Source organism: Argentina anserina, unplaced genomic scaffold (genome assembly GCF_933775445.1).
Source record: "Argentina anserina unplaced genomic scaffold, drPotAnse1.1, whole genome shotgun sequence".
Lineage (NCBI taxonomy): Eukaryota > Viridiplantae > Streptophyta > Magnoliopsida > Rosales > Rosaceae > Argentina > Argentina anserina.
In genome coordinates this window covers 162,302-178,768 of record NW_026089532.1, presented here as the reverse complement: position 1 = coordinate 178,768, position 16,467 = coordinate 162,302, and the positions used below count along the sequence as shown (strand labels likewise).

The 16,467-nt window shown below is 40.1% G+C and overlaps 1 non-coding gene across 1 annotated transcript; it reads right to left on the bottom strand.

Moving 5' to 3' along the window:
- Positions 1–378: 378 nt before the first annotated feature.
- Positions 379–485, bottom strand: LOC126804951 (small nucleolar RNA R71). Its single transcript, XR_007673808.1, has one exon. It is a non-coding gene; the product is annotated as a small nucleolar RNA R71 (small nucleolar RNA).
- Positions 486–16,467: the final 15,982 nt, after the last annotated feature.

Here is a 16,467-nt window from a genome sequence, read left to right as displayed (position 1 = left end):
ATAATTCCTGTTGGTGCTCCAATGGCACTAAAGAATGCATTCATTCCTACCACCCCGGAATCACCTTCATGCATTGCTTTCACTCCACCTGATGAAGCTAACTTCTCCATTCCTGTTCAATTGCTTGGGCAGCTGCCTAAGTACTCTGGTTCTTCAATGGAAGACCCTAATGTTCACCTTAGGGAGTTCTTGGACATTTGCAAGCTCCAATCGATACATCATCTTTCTCAAGAAGGCTTGAGGTTGCTTTTGTTTCCATTTACCCTTAAGGATGATGCTAAACGTTGGTTATATTCTTTGCCTGCAGGAATCATCACTACATGGGACTAAATGACTAGGAGGTTCTTGAAGCAATTCTTCCCTGCTCAACTCACGAAAAGACTTAGGAGGGAGATTTAGAACTTCACTCAAAAAGATGGTGATTCACTATATGAGGCTTGGGAGGAATTTCAGGAACTACAAAGGAAGTGCCCTCACCATGGTATTTCGTTGGATGACTTGGTGCAATTCTTCTATGAAGGACTCGACACCACCAACAAGAGCATGGTGGACTCGGCATGTGGCTGCACATTCATGAACAAAACCGGTCAAGAAGCTTACACCTTGATTGATGACTTGGCTGACAACAATCGCCAATTTAGTTCCAAGGAGAAGAGAGGAAGCAAGAGCCGTGGGGTGTATGATGTTGATGCAAGGAATCAGATGGCTACTTTAGAAAGGAAGCTTGACGTGCTAGTCAAGGCATTCAATGGTTCGAGCATCACCCCTCAAGCATGCGGCATTTGTTCTTTCAAGGATCACACTACTGACAATTGTCCAAATGGTGCAATGACTGAAGAAGAGTTGAACTTTATGGGGCAACAAAGGCCTAGGTACGATCCATACTCGAACACATACAACCCTGGACTTAGGGATCATCCAAATTTTCGTTGGAGCAACAATGCTCAACCATCCAATGCTCAAGGTCAAGGACCTCGTCCTTCAGGTTTGTTTGTGAGGCCTCAGGTACCTCAAGGTTCTGCTCCCTTTAACTCTAATGTTCATGGTTCGAATAATGCATCTTCACCTAATTATGATGAACTTTTGAAGTCTCTTGCTCAAGGGCAACAAAATCTAAACTCTGCTACTCAAGCTTTAGTTACAGGTCAACAAGCTCATTCTAAGGATATAACCGAGCTTAAGAAGCAGATGGGACAAGTGATCGATTTCATGGGCAAGATCCATGAAGGAGGGAAGTTGCCGAGCCAAACTGAGCCTAATCCGAATGTGAAGGCCATGGTGACACGAAGTGGGAGGACCTTGGATGCTCCATTGCAGCAACACAAGAAGGCCGTGCCTTCTAAAGGACTAGAGGCCGAGAATCACAATGTCAAAGACTTAGAGAAGGACCCTGCCTCCTCTAAAGCCAAAGATGCCGTGCCTCTACCAAGAGAAGATCATGCCGTGCATGACAAAGGTAAGGATCCTAACTCTAGTGGTTTGGTTTCAACTAATGATCTTCCTCGTGTTCCCTTCCCTAGTAGATTTGCAAAGCAAAAGAAGGATGACCCTGACCAAGCCATGCTCGATATTTTCAAGAAGGTGGAAGTGAATATGCCTCTTATTGAATGCATACAACAAAATCCTAAGTATGCCAAGTTTTTGAAAGAATTGTGCACCAATAAGAGGATGACTCGAGAGAAGGAGGTTGTTACAATGAGTGAGACGGTTTCTGCCGTGCTCCAAAGGAAGCTACCACCAAAGCTTAAGGATCCAGGGAGTTTTTCTATCCCTTGTACAATCGGAAACATGACATTTGAAAAGATAATGTTAGACTTAGGTGCATCTATCAATGTAATGCCGCACTATATCTATGAGAACCTAGGTCTAGGTGATTTGAAACGTGATAATGTTGTGATTCGATTGGCTGATTGTTCCAACAAAGTCCCTTTGGGCTATGTTGAAGATGTTCTTGTGCAGGTTTCGAGCTTGATCTTTCCTGCCGACTTCTATGTCATAGACATGGAGCCAACGGAGGCAGATGACAAGGAGGTTCCTATCTTGTTAGGCCGCCCCTTCATGAGGACCGCAAGAACAAAAAATAGATGTGTTTAGTGGATCACTCACCTTTGAGTTCGATGGTGAAGTGATTAGCTTCAACATCTTTGAAGCTATGAGGTATCCTCTTTCGGAGTTAAGTGATTGTTTTTCAGTTGACATACTTGATTCCCTTGCAGATAACTATCTAGATACCTTGACAAATGACGAGTTGGCACTCACTATTGCCCAAGGGGCCGGATTCACAAGTGATAGCTCGAACATTTCGGTGCTAGAAGCTAAAGATGCCGTGCCATCTTTCATTCATGAAACCGTGACCTCCCTTGAGGTTGCAAGTGAGGTAAGTTTTGTCTCTCCTAGTCCAATTCTCTTAACTACTAACAAGAATCTTCCTTCTGTGGTGCAAGCTCCGAAGCTTGATCTTAAGGTTCTTCCGGACCACTTGAAGTATGCGTTTTTAGGAGAAGAGGATACATTGCCCGTGATCATTTCATCTGCACTAAATGAGGAGCAAGAAGAGAGATTGATTGAAGTGTTGAAAAGACACAAGACGGCAATAGGATGGACCTTAGCCGACATCAAGGGGATCAGCCCTACCATGTGTGTGCATCGAATATTGCTCGAAGATGGTGCCAAACCAACTAAGGAAGGTCAGAGACGCCTTCACCCACCAATGATGCAAGTTGTAAAGGATGAAATCACCAAGTTGCACGATTGTGGCGTGATCTACCCCATCTCGGATAGTAGGTGGATCTCTCCTATTCAAGTTGTGCCAAAGAAGTCAGGCATCACGGTGGTGAAGAACAAGGACAACGAGTTGGTGCCTCAAAGGACAGTGACCGGACATAGGGTATGTATTGACTATAGGAAGCTCAATGCGACAACGAGGAAGGATCACATGCCATTGCCATTCATTGATCAAATGCTTGAGAGGTTAGCTGGTCACTCTTTCTATTGTTTCCTTGATGGATATAGTGGATACAACCAAATAAGTGTTGCGGAAGAAGATCAAGAGAAGACTACATTCACATGCCCTTTTGGTACGTTTGCTTATCGTCGCATGCCTTTTGGTTTATGCAACGCCCCAGGTACGTTTCAACGTTGTATGTATCACATTTTCTCTGAGTATATTGGTTCTAAAATTGAAGTTTTCATGGATGATTTTTCTGTCTATGGTGAAGATTTCGAAACTTGCCTTGAAAATGTTGAACTAGTGCTTAAACGTTGTGAAGAAACTAACTTGGTTTTGAATTGGGAAAAATGTCACTTTATGGTCACGCAAGGCATTGTCTTAGGTCATATTGTTTCATCTAGAGGAATTGAGGTTGATAAGTCTAAAATAGATCTTGTGCGTCACTTACCCCTCCCCACAAGTGTGAGGGATGTTCGATCGTTTCTTGGACATGCAGGTTTCTATCGTAGGTTTATCAAGGATTTTTCCAAGATTGCGCGACCACTGAGTTCATTGCTTCAAAAGGACGTCCCATTTCACTTTGATGATGATTGCAAGCATGCATTTGAGACCTTGAAGAAGCTCCTAACTTCAGCTCCGATCATGGCACCGCCGGATTGGTCCTTGCCATTCGAGTTGATGTGTGATGCCTCCGACTATGCAGTTGGAGCCGTGCTAGGGCAGAGGAAGGACAAGCAGCCCTACGCCATCTACTATGCCTCACGAACACTTAATGATGCTCAACAAAACTACACCACAACTGAAAAAGAACTTCTTGCCGTGATCTTTGCTCTAGATAAGTTTCGTTCTTACTTACTTCAATCTAAAGTTATTGTTTACACTGACCATGCAGCTTTGAAGTATTTAATGACAAAGAAGGATGCCAAACCGAGATTGATTCGATGGATTCTTCTACTCCAAGAGTTCGATCTCGAGATCAAGGACAAGAAGGGAAGTGACAATGTTGTGGCGGATCATTTGAGTCGTTTGGTGAGAGATGCCGAGCCCTTGGCCATCCAAGAGAGCTTTCCGGACGAGCAACTCTTTCGAGTTGAGGTAAGTGAGCCATGGTATGCAGATATTGTCAATTATCTTGTTTCTAAGCAATTTCCGGATACATTATCGCATGCTCAAAAGAATAGACTCAAGGCATTAGCTAAGTATTATGTTTGGGATGAACCATACTTGTGGAAACATTGTGTTGATCAAATCATTAGGAGCTGTGTCCCTGAACATGAACATCAATCTATACTTACGTTTTGCCATTCTGAATCTTGTGGAGGACATTTTGGTTCACATAGGACTGCTCTTAAGGTGTTAGAATGTGGTTTCTTTTGGCCTACGATTTTTAAAGATGCATATCATTTTTGCATGACTTGTGATAGATGCCAACGCATGGGAAACTTAGGATCTAGAGATCAAATGCCTATGACACCGATTATATATGTCGAAATTTTTGATTGTTGGGGTATTGATTTCATGGGACCTTTTCCTAGCTCAAATGGTTTCTTGTACATACTCGTTTGTGTTGACTATGTTTCGAAATGGGTGGAAGCAAAGGCCACCCGGACTAATGATTCTCGAGTTGTTGCAGATTTCCTTCGTTCTAACATTTTCTCTAGGTTTGGTATGCCGAGAGTTATCATTAGTGATGGCGGATCTCACTTTTGCAACCGGACCATTGAGGCGTTGTTGAAGAAGTATGGAGTTAAGCATAAGGTTGCTACGCCTTATCACCCTCAAACAAGTGGACAAGTAGAGCTATCTAATCGTGAGATCAAGAGAATTTTAGAGAAGTCTGTTGGACCATCACGCAAGGATTGGTCTCAACGATTGGATGATGCTCTTTGGGCCTATAGGACGGCATACAAGACTCCCCTAGGCATGTCACCATTTCGACTAGTTTATGGCAAGGCGTGCCATCTTCCCGTGGAGCTTGAGCATCGTGCATGGTGGGCTGTGAAGAATTTTAACATGGACATTGATGAGGCCGGATTACATAGGAAGTTGCAATTGCATGAGCTTGAAGCGATTCGGAATGAGGCCTATGATTCGGCAATGGTTTACAAGGAGAAGACAAAGACATTCCATGACCGCATGATTAGGAAGAAACACTTTGTCGTTGGGCAGAAAGTTCTTTTGTTTAATTCTCGACTTAGATTGTTCCCGGGCAAGCTCCGTTCTAGGTGGCTTGGACCGTTTGTTGTCACTAATGTTTTTCCTTCTGGTGCTATTCAGATCAAAAGTATGGTGCATGGAAAGGAGTTCACGGTCAATGGACATCGCTTGAAGCCGTACTATGACAATTTCGTGGAACACAATGTGGAGGAGACGTCTCTCCTTGATCCTACGGCAAGCAAGTGATGATTTGAAGATAGTCTAGGCTATAGACTCTAAACTTAAGCCAATGAAGGAGCCATCAACGAGTGTTTGCATTTTCTTATCCCTTAACTCTTTCTAATTTTCGTTGCTTATCATATTGTACATTGAGGGCAATGTAAGTTTTAAGTGTGGGGTGGGGTATACATCATTCGTTGAATTCTATTGTTTGATGCTTATGTGTTTCAATTTTGTTGTTTTGATTTTGATTTCCGATTTCTAGTGTCATTTTGGTTCTGTTTTTCGATTTTTAAGTTGTTAACTTGTTTTGTTTTTGTTTTGAGTCCTAGGTTTGCCTTTGACTGTCTAGGATGAGTTGATCTTTGAATTTATGGTTGATTGATGATCATGATATTGGAATGAACTTCATTGTTATTTGATGGTTAATCGATGTGTAGATTTTGTACGAACATGTAGTAGATGAGGATGTTGAAACTTAGGTACATAATGAGCATGTTCCTTACTTGTTTGAATTCATGTAACCTATGAGAGATTCGAGCCATATACTTGTGCCTTTCTTTGGAGAGTGTTTATTCTATCGTTTCTTGGCTTTATAACCTCATTACATCTATTTTGATCAATTCGTATGCCATAGAATTGCAATGAACTAGAGAATGCTAGAACTTACTTTGTGAAACTTTCGAAGCTTTATGTCATAATATACTCTGATTTTGAAAATGATTGTTGGATCTTTTTAGGATTTCCACCACTTAAGCCAAGATGCCGTATATCCCTATTTGAGCCCTGCTTGGGACACCTTAGTGTTTACCCCTTTGAGCCTACGTTAAGCCTTTTCTTTCATTACCAACATGTTATATCCTTGCTTAGTATAGTTATATCTCTACCTTGTCTTTGAGGCTTGGCAGAGCCGATTCTTGGATGTAATATGGAGTGATGATTTGATTCAAGTGTGGGGTTATGCTATTGTATGTATGTTATGCCGTGAAAGAGAGTATGAAAAAGAGAAAGAAAAATATCTTGATGCCGTGAGAAAGAAAGAAGGAAAACATTTATATACACGGCAAGAAAAGAAAGAAAAATATGAAAGAAAGTATGATGAAAGATCTCGGCATACATACTTGTTTTTGGTGAATTTGGAGTTGTGATATATTTGTTGAAGGCTCAATAATGTTATACTTTAGCCTTTGTTCGTTTTCACATTGTTTAAAGTGAAGAATGGGTCCAACATGATGATATTTGGCCCTTGTTTTATGGAGTATGGCGACATAAGGTGGATGTTTTTGCTCTGCTAAGTCTTGAGGATAACCTTTGTGATTCCTTTACCCTGAAAAATATATCCATGCCGAGCCTAAGCCTACCCTTTTCTAAAGATCCGCATGATTCTTAAAATGAGTAGCTCTTGATTTGTGGAGTTTGTTTCATAAGTAAGCTTATGGTTTGGGTTCATTTGTGCATATGATTGATATCTTTCATGAGGTTTTCGATTTCACTATGTTCATAACTCTTGTGTGTGAAAAGCTTTTAAGCATATGCCATGTTCTTGAGAGAAAAGATTTGGAGTGCATATCCTATGTGAGTTGAATTTGAACTTGTTTTGAACGTGTTGAGCTTAAAATCACCTTTGTTTCTGCCATGTCTTACTTGTTAACGAAATCTCATGTTTATTAACCATTGAATTCATCTTATCTATTTCGATTGAGTGCTATTCTTGATGCTATGAGTTTGAAGATCTCTGAGACAAAATGTTGAAGGCATTAGAATGTTGTGTCGTTAGTTATAGTGTTGATTTTCGTTTTATGCTTTGATTTTCGTTTTTAGTGTTGCTAAGGGACTAGCAAAGTCTAAGTGTGGGGTTGTTGATAGGAGCACAAAGTGTGACGTTCTTAATGTATATATGCCCTATTCTTATGCTTTGTTACTTCTTATTTAGTTGTTTTAGGTTCATATTTGATACATGTATGTTCTAGGTAGAGCTATTTCGATTTTAGATGATTTGATGATGAAATTGTGCTAAGTGTTAGAACTCCTGATTGAGCTAGGATTCCTTACTCGACTAGGACTCTACTTTCCTATTTTCATTCTTTCCTATTCCTTAATCGACGATTTCTTTTCAGGAAAGACAAATCATATTTGGAAAGAAAGGAGAGTTGCCGAGTTGCATTCCTAGTTGAACAAGGAAATCATATTCGAGTTGAACAAGGAGAAGAGGAGGCCGGCCTAGCTATTCCTAGTTGGACCAAGAGATTGCCGAGCTGCCTTTAGAGATTTCCCTATTGGACTTGGTTTCCTACATCAAGATGGATATGGAGTACATAAATCAAATCCATAACAAAGAGGATTTCAGTTTCCCAATTGGATTCTATTTCCTTTTAGCACGCAAGAAGGCTTCCTACACCTCTATATATAGAGGCCGGCCTCTCCATTCAGCAAATCATCAACCCTACACAAAAACACAGCCATAAGCTCTGCCGAATTCATCCTTCACCATTCCAAGAAATCCTAAAACCGATTCCATCATTCCTCACCTATCAATAGCCTTCAAACACGCTTGTGGAGAAGGTTTCATCCATAGAAGTCTCGGCTACACTTGTGGATTGCTTGATTTATAAAGTGTAACCATGATTCACTCTTGTTTAATTTCGGTTTTGGTTTTATTCTTGTTCATGGATGAAGTTGCGATTTGGTTAGTGTAGTCTTGTATCAATTTTGTCTATGAAATAGCTACTTGATTCAATTTATATAGAGGATTCGAAAATTATGTTTTGGTTTTATGGATTTCGGTTTTGGTTTCTGCCGAACCTAGCTTTTGAACAATTTCGATGCCTATGTGTTATGACTATGCTTGTAGCATGATATTTAGGTTGTTGGATTAAAGACTTATGCTAAGAACATGTTTATTCTTGTGTATGTGATTTTCGAATTGCATGGTTGTTGGTTAAGTAAGTGACATACTTGATGAATTCAATGTGCATGACTTTGGGATTACATGAGTAAGATGAACATGTTAGAATTTCGATTATGGCTGCTTGGTTGTGATTGAATGTGTTAAGTGTCTATGTGTTTAGGTTACTGCTTAGAACCCTAAATGCATGATCCATCCTTAGTTGTTTATTGCATAGTCTCGGCATGATGCTATAAGAAAGACATAGAGCTTGTTTCGATTTCCTTTGTATGATTTGTTTTGGTGATTGTTTATGTGTTGGTTGGTTGATCACATGTATATATTAGTTTAGGTTTTATTTACTGTTTTTATGATTCAATCCAAAATCTATCTCAAACCTTAAAACCTTTATGAGTTCGTGTAAGTATTGTGATCCTAAGCCCTGGCTGGATCCCCGGTTTGTGAACGATACCCTCTTGCTTTATACTACTATGATGTGTTCAGGGTTAAATATTGATGTCGAGTAATCGAGCATTCATCAGATACTCAGTTTGAAAGAAACACACTCCCACACTTGCAAAACTCTCAAATTCAATAGAAACTCGCATCAGAAAGCCTTACAGAAAGATACTCAAACGAGAAATGAAAAGATACACAATTGGAATAGTAAAGATACGCAAACGATGTAAAGATACTCAGTTTGAAAGAAACACACTCCCACAGTTGCAAAACTCTCAAATACAATAGAAAATCGCATCAGAAGCCTTACAGAAAGATACTCAAACGAGAAATGAAAAGATACACAATTGGAATAGTAAAGATACGGAAACGATGTAAAGATACACAATTGGAATAGTAAAGATACGCAAACGATGTAAAGATACTCAGTTTGAAAGAAACACATTCCTACAGTTGCAAAACTCTCAAATACAATAGAAACTCGCATCCGAAGCCTTACAGAAAGATACTCAAACGAGAAATGAAAAGATAAACAATTGGAATAGTAAAGATACGCAAACGATGTAAAGATACACAATTGGAATAGTAAAGATACGCAAACGATGTAAAGATACTCAGTTTAAAAGAAACACACTCCCACACTTGCAAAACTCTCAAATTCAATAGAAACTCGCATCAGAAAGCCTTACAGAAAGATACTCAAATGAGAAATGAAAAGATACACAATTGGAATAGTAAAGATACGCAAAAGATGTAAAGATACTCAGTTTGAAAGAAACACACTCCCACACTTGCAAAACTCTCAAATACAATAGAAAATCGCATCAGAAGCCTTACAGAAAGATACTCAAACGAGAAATGAAAAGATACACAATTGGAATAGTAAAGATACGCAAACGATTTAAAGATACACAATTGGAATAGTAAAGATACGCAAACTATGTAAAGATACTCAGTTTGAAAGAAACACACTCCCACACTTGCAAAACTCTCAAATTCAAAAGAAACTCGCATGAGAAAGCCTTACAGAAAGATACTCAAACGAGAAATGAAAATATACACAATTGGAATAGTAAAGATACGCAAACGATGTAAAGATACACAATTGGAATAGTAAAGATACGCAAACGATGTAAAGATACACAATTGGAATAGTAAAGATACGGAAACGATGTAAAGATACACAATTGGAATAGTAAAGATACGCAAACGATGTAAAGATAGTCAATTTGAAAGAAACACACTCCCACACTTGCAAAACTCTCAAATACAATAGAAACTCGCATCAAAAGCCTTACAGAAAGATACTCAAACGAGAAAAGAAAAGATACACATTTGGAATAGTAAAGATACGGAAACGATGTAAAGATACACAATTGGAATAGTAAAGATACGGAAACGATGTAAAGATACACAATTGGAATAGTAAAGATACGTAAACGATGTAAAGATACTCAGTTTGAAAGAAACACACTCCCACACTTGCAAAACTCTCAAATACAATAGAAACTCGCATCAGAAGCCTTACAGAAAGATACTCAAACGAGAAATGAAAAGATACACAATTGGAATAGTAAAGATACGCAAACGATGTAAAGATACACAATTGGAATAGTAAAGATACGCAAACGATGTAAAGATACTCAGTTTGAAAGAAACACACTCCCACACTTGCAAACCTCTCAAATTCAATAGAAACTCGCATCAGAAAGCCTTACAGAAAGATACTCAAACGAGAAATGAAAAGATACACAATTGGAATAGTAAAGATACGGAAACGATGTAAAAATACACAATTGGAATAGTAAAGATACGCAAATGATGTAAAGATAGTCAGTTTGAAAGAAACACACTCCCACACTTGCAAAACTCTCAAATACAATAGAAACACGCATCAGAAGCCTTACAGAAAGATATTCAAACGACAAATGAAAAGATACACAATTGGAATAGTAAAGATACGCAAACGATGTAAAGATACTCAGTTTGAAAGAAACACACTCGCACACTTACAAAACTCTCAAATTCAATAGAAACTCGCATCAGAAAGCCTTACAGAAAGAAACTCAAACGAGAAATGAAAAGATACACAATTGGAATAGTAAAGATACGCAAACGATGTAAAGATACTCAGTTTGAAAGAAACACACTCCCACACTTGCAAAACTCTCAAATTCAATAGAAACTCGCATCAGAAGCCTTACAGAAAGATACTCAAACGAGAAATGAAAAGATACACAATTGCAATAGTAAAGATACCCAAACGATGTAAAGATACTCAGTTTGAAAGAAACACACTCCCACACTTGCAAAACTCTCAAATACAATAGAATATCGCATCAGAAGCCTTACAGAAAGATACTCAAACGAGAAATGAAAAGATACACAATTGGAATAGTAAAGATACGCAAACGATGTAAAGATACTCAGTTTGAAAGAAACACACTCCCACACTTGCAAAACTCTCAAATTCAATAGAAACTCGCATCAGAAGCCTTACAGAAATATACTCAAACGAGAAATGAAAAGATACACAATTGTAATAGTAAAGATACGCAAACGATGTAAAGATACACAATTGGAATAGTAAAGATACGCAAACGATGTAAAGATACTCAGTTTGAAAGAAACACACTCGCACACTTACAAAACTCTCAAATTCAATAGAAACTCGCATCAGAAAGTCTTACAAAATGACACTAAAATTTCGAAAATCAAAACACAAAATTGAAACACATAAGCATCAAACAATAGAATACAACGAATGATGAATACCCCACCCCACACTTAAAACTTACATTGCCCTCAATGTACAATATGATAAGCAACGAAAATTAAAAAGAGATAAGGGATAAGAAAATGCAAACACTCGTTGATGGCTCCTTCATTGGCTTAAGTTTAGAGTCTCTAGCCTAGACTATCTTCAAATCATCACTTGCTTGCCGTAGGATCAAGGAGAGACGTCTCCTCCACATTGTGTTCCACGAAATTGTCATAGTACGGCTTCAAGCGATGTCCATTGACCGTGAATTCCTTTCCATGCACCATGCTTTTGATCTGAATAGCACCAGAAGGAAAAAAATTAGTAACAACAAACGGTCCAAGCCACATTGAACGGAGCTTGCCCGGAAACAATCTAAGTCGAGAATTAAACAAAAGAACTTTCTGCCCAACGACAAAGTGTTTCTTCCTAATCATGCGGTCATGGAATGTCTTAGTCTTCTCCTTGTAAACCATTGCCGAATCATAGGCCTCATTTCGGATCTCTTCAAGCTCATGCAGTTGCAACTTCCTATGCAATCCGGCCTCATCAATGTCCATGTTAAAGTTCTTCACAGCCCACCATGCACGATGTTGAAGCTCCACAGGAAGATGGCACGCCTTGCCATAGACTAATCGAAATGGTGACATGCCTAAGGGAGTCTTGTATGCCGTCCTATAGGCCCAAAGAGCATCATCCAATCGTTGAGACCAATCCTTGCGTGATGGTCCAACAGACTTTTCTAAAATTCTCTTGATCTCACGATTAGATAACTCCACTTGTCCACTGGTTTGAGGGTGATAAGGCGTAGCAACCTTATGCTTGATTCCATACTTCTTCAACAACGCCTCAATGGTCCGGTTGCAAAAGTGAGATCCTCCATCACTAATAATAACTCTCGGCATACCAAACCTAGAGAAAATGTTAGAACGAAGGAAATCTGCAACAACTCGAGAATCATTAGTCCGGGTGGCCTTTGCTTCCACCCATTTCGAAACATAGTCAACACAAACGAGTATGTACAAGAAACCATTTGAGCTAGGAAAAGGTCCCATGAAATCAATACCCCAACAATCAAAAATTTCGACATATATAATCGGTGTCATAGGCATTTGATCTCTAGATCCTAAGTTCCCCATGCGTTGGCACCTATCACACGTCATACAAAAATGATATGCATCTTTAAAAATCGTAGGCCAAAAGAAACCACATTCTAACACCTTAAGAGCAGTCATACGTGATCCAAAATGTCCTCCACAAGATTCAGAATGGCAAAACGTAAGTATAGATTGATGTTCATGTTCAGGGACACACCTCCTAATGATTTGATCAACACAATGTTTCCACAAGTATGGTTCATCCCAAACATAGTACTTAGCTAATGCCTTAAGTCTATTCTTTTGTGCATGCGATAATGTATCAGGAAATTGCTTAGAAACAAGATAATTGACAATATCTGCATACCATGGCTCACTTACCTCAACTCGAAAGAGTTGCTCATCCGGAAAGCTCTCTTGGATGGCCAAGGGCTCGGCATCTCTCACCAAACGACTCAAATGATCTGCCACAACATTGTCACTTCCCTTCTTGTCCTTGATCTCGAGATCAAACTCTTGGAGTAGAAGAATCCATCGAATCAATCTTGGTTTGGCATCCTTCTTTGTCATTAAATACTTCAAAGCTGCATGGTCAGTGTAAACAATAACTTTAGATTGAAGTAAGTAAGAACGAAACTTATCTAGAGCAAAGATCACGGCAAGAAGTTCTTTTTCAGTTGTGGTGTAGTTTTGTTGAGCATCATTGAGTGTTCGTGAGGCATAGTAGATGGCGTAGGGCTGCTTGTCCTTCCTCTGCCCTAGCACGGCTCCAATTGCATAGTCGGAGGCATCACACATCAACTCGAATGGCAAGGACCAATCCGGCGGTGCCATGATCGGTGCTGAAGTTAGGAGCTTCTTCAAAGTCTCGAATGCATGCTTGCAATCATCATCAAAGTGAAATGGGACGTCTTTTTGAAGCAATGAACTCATTGGTCTCGCAATCTTGGAAAAATCCTTGATAAACCTACGATAGAAACCTGCATGTCCAAGAAACGATCGAACATCCCTCACACTCGTGGGGAGGGGTAAGTGACGCACACGATTTATTTTAGACTTATCAACCTCAATTCCTCTAGATGAAACAATATGACCTAAGACAATGCCTTGCGTGACCATAAAGTGACATTTTTCCCAATTCAAAACCAAGTTAGTTTCTTCACAACGTTTGAGCACAAGTTCAACATTTTCTAAACAAGTTTCGAAATCTTCACCATAGACAGAAAAATCATCCATGAAAACTTCAATTTTAGAACCAATATATTCGGAGAAAATGTGATACATACAACGTTGAAACGTACCTGGGGCGTTGCATAAACCAAAAGGCATGCGACGATAAGCAAACGTACCAAAAGGGCATGTGAACGTAGTCTTCTCTTGATCTTCTTCCGCAACACTTATCTGGTTGTATCCACTATATCCATCAAGGAAACAATAGAAAGAGTGACCAGCTAACCTCTCAAGCATTTGATCAATGAATGGCAATGGCATGTGATCCTTCCTTGTTGTCGCATTGAGCTTCCTATAGTCAATACATACTCTATGACCGGTCACTGTCCTTTGAGGCACCAACTCGTTGTCCTTGTTCTTCACCACCGTGATGCCTGACTTCTTTGGCACAACTTGAATAGGAGAGATCCACCTACTATCTGAGATGGGGTAGATCACGCCACAATCGTGCAACTTAGTGATTTCATCCTTTACAACTTGCATCATTGGTGGGTGAAGGCGTCTCTGACCTTCCTTGGTTGGTTTGGCACCATCTTCTAGCAATATTCGATGCACACACATGGTAGGACTGATCCCCTTGATGTCGGCTAAGGTCCATCCTATTGCCGTCTTGTGTCTTTTCAACACTTCAATCAATCTCTCTTCTTGCTCCTTATTTAGTGCAGATGAAATGATCACGGGCAATGTATCCTCTTCTCCTAAAAACGCATACTTCAAGTGGTCCGGAAGAACCTTAAGATCAAGCTTCGGAGCTTGCACCACAGAAGGAAGATTCTTGTTAGTAGTTAAGAGAATTGGACTAGGAGAGACAAAGCTTACCTCACGTGCAACCTCAAGAGAGGTCACGTTTTCATGAATGAAGGATGGCACGGCATCCTTAGCTCCTAGCACCGAAATGTTTGAGCTATCACTTGTAAATCCGGCCCCTTGGGCAATGGTGAGTGCCAACTCGTCATTTGTCAAGGTATCTAGATAGTTATCTGCAAGGGAATCAAGTATATCAACTGAAAAACAATCACTTAACTCCGAAAGAGGATACCTCATAGCTTCAAAGATGTTGAAGCTAATCACTTCACCATCGAACTCAAAGGTGAGTGATCCACTAAAGACATCGATTTTGGTTCTTCCGGTCCTCATGAAGGGGCGGCCCAACAAGATAGGGACCTCCTTGTCATCTGCCTCCGTTGGCTCCATGTCTATGACATAGAAGTCGGCAGGAAAGATCAAGCTCGAAACCTGCACAAGAACATCTTCAACATAGCCCAAAGGGACTTTGTTGGAACAATCAGCCAATCGAATCACAACATTATCACGTTTCAAATCACCTAGACCTAGGTTCTCATAGATATAGTGCGGCATTACATTGATAGATGCACCTAAGTCTAGCATTATCTTTTCAAACGTCATGTTTCCGATTGTACAAGGGATAGAAAAACTCCCTGGATCCTTAAGCTTTGGTGGTAGCTTCTTTTGGAGCACGGCAGAAACCGTCTCACTCATTGTGACAACTTCCTTCTCTCGAGTCATCCTCTTGTTGGTGCACAATTCTTTCAAAAACTTAGCATACTTAGGGTTTTGTTGTATGCATTCAATAAGAGGCATGTTTACTTCCACCTTCTTGAAAATGTCGAGCATGGCTTGATCAGAGTCATCCTTCTTTTGCTTTGCAAATCTACTAGGGAAGGGAACACGAGGAAGATCATTAGTTGAAACCAAACCACTAGAGTTAGGATCCTTACCTTTGTCATGCACGACATGATCTTCTTTTGGTAGAGGCACGGCATCATTGGCTTTAGAGGAGGCAGGATCCTTCTCTAAGTCTTTGACATTGTAATTCTCGGCCTCTAGTCCTTTAGAAGGCACGGCCTTCTTGTGTTGCTGCAATGTAACATCCAAAGTCCTCCCACTTCGTGTCACCATGGCCTTTACATTCGGATTAGGCTCAGTTTGGCTCGGCAACTTTCCTCCTTCATGGATCTTGCCCATGAAATCGATCACTTGTCCCATCTGCTTCTTAAGCTCGGTTATGTCCTTAGAATGAGCTTGTTGACCTGTAACTAAAGCTTGAGTAGCAGAGTTTAGATTTTGTTGCCCTTGAGCAAGAGACTTCAAAAGTTCATCATAATTAGGTGAAGATGCATTATTCGAACCATGAACATTAGAGTTAAAGGGAGCAGAACCTTGAGGTACCTGAGGCCTCACAAACAAACCTGAAGGACGAGGTCCTTGACCTTGAGCATTGGATGGTTGAGCATTGTTGCTCCAACGAAAATTTGGATGATCTCTAAGTCCAGGGTTGTATGTGTTCGAGTATGGATCGTACCTAGGCCTTTGTTGCCCTATAAAGTTCAACTCTTCTTCAGTCATTGCACCATTTGGACAATTGTCAGTAGTGTGATCCTTGAAAGAACAAATGCCGCATGCTTGAGGGTTGATGCTCGAACCATTGAATGCCTTGACTAGCACGTCAAGCTTCCTTTCTAAAGTGGCCATCTGATTCCTTGCATCAACATCATACACCCCACGGCTCTTGCTTCCTCTCTTCTCCTTGGAACTAAATTGGGGATTGTTGTCAGCCAAGTCATCGATCAAGGTGTAAGCTTCTTGACCGGTCTTGTTCATGAAGGTGCAGCCACATGCCGAATCCACCATGCTCTTGTTGGTGGTGTCGAGTCCTTCATAGAAGAATTGCACCAAGTCATCCAACGAA